The sequence below is a fragment of the Choristoneura fumiferana genome, chromosome 6, assembly GCF_025370935.1.
Source record: "Choristoneura fumiferana chromosome 6, NRCan_CFum_1, whole genome shotgun sequence".
Classification (NCBI taxonomy): domain Eukaryota; kingdom Metazoa; phylum Arthropoda; class Insecta; order Lepidoptera; family Tortricidae; genus Choristoneura; species Choristoneura fumiferana.
The window spans coordinates 3,175,701-3,176,987 of record NC_133477.1 but is presented as its reverse complement, the minus strand read 5'-3'; positions in this window follow the sequence as shown (position 1 = coordinate 3,176,987).

Sequence of the window (1,287 nt, the reverse complement as noted above, 5' to 3'; positions counted from 1 at the left end):
CCACTCGTTTCTAGTTACTCGCTCTGCTCGCTTCTCGCTCATCGTCGGCGGTAGGACAAGTGCCTTTAGCTGTCGAAAGTAGACCCGGTTATTTAGTTTAGACCGTACCTATGCATTTTTTTTACGGAATCGATTTTTTTTGTTTTTAATCTTATCAAGCTTAAGATCTTTTCCGTCCACCACAACGATGGGAAAAGGCGAAAGTGCCCCACGGCTCTTGCATATTTTTAAACCAGACAATCCGATTATAAATTTAAAGAAAAGCGAGTGTGGTAAAAGTATTCTTTAATGTGACTTTTACCATCAACTTTCATTGTTCGTGCACAAGGCTCAGTTAAACCAGTTATAAGAAACTGAAAGTATAAAATAATGTCGTTTTGGTATCGCGTTTTGTTATTGCTTTGTTTATTATAGACTATAACAATTCTATATTCGTGCCGATAGCTTTCTTTTGAATATTGTTAAAGGTGAATAAGGCGTATTATAGGTATAAAACTTAAGAAGATGACCAGAGGCCGTATTGCCTATCGTTTCTGGCGCTCGCGATTGCAATCAAATGACAGATTTCGCATATAAAAACGGAACTGTCATTTGATTGCGACCGCGGGCGTCAGACACGTTAGGCAATACGGCCTCTGTACCACTACCATGAGTTTACAGTGACCGTACTCGATAGCGACGGCGTAAATTATTTGTATAGGCGCTGTACAATTCTCCATACAAATAATTTACGCCGGCGCTATCGAGTACGGTCACTGTAAACTCATGGTAGTGGTACTGTTGTATGTGGTAGTGCACAGAATTGATATGGGACTTAAGTCATTTTTCGAATATGGAACGTCGACTTATCTTTACGGACACGTTACTACTACATACAACAGGGCATCTTCTTAAGTTTTAACCTATACTGGCTAAAGTATCCTACGTTTGTGGTGGATAGCTTCGTCACGGTTGATTTGTGGTAGCTACAGAAATAAATAAGAAATATGCGAGCATAATCGAACCCTTGATTTAAAGCCCCGTGGCCAGAGACTTCCTGTATATGTCAACCCTTTTTCATTAGTGACATTATTCTACATTTTTTTTAATCTAAAATACACCATTATCTTATTACCTTTATTTAAATGCGTTCTTAATTTGAGGGCAGAGTTTTCCGTATCGACGGGATAAAAAATTTTTGACAGTTACGAAACCCATGAACATTTTGTATGGGAAAATGTTATTTCTTTTGATTTATTTTTTCGACAATTTTGCAATGGTTTTAATACTTATTATCCTATTCCTGAC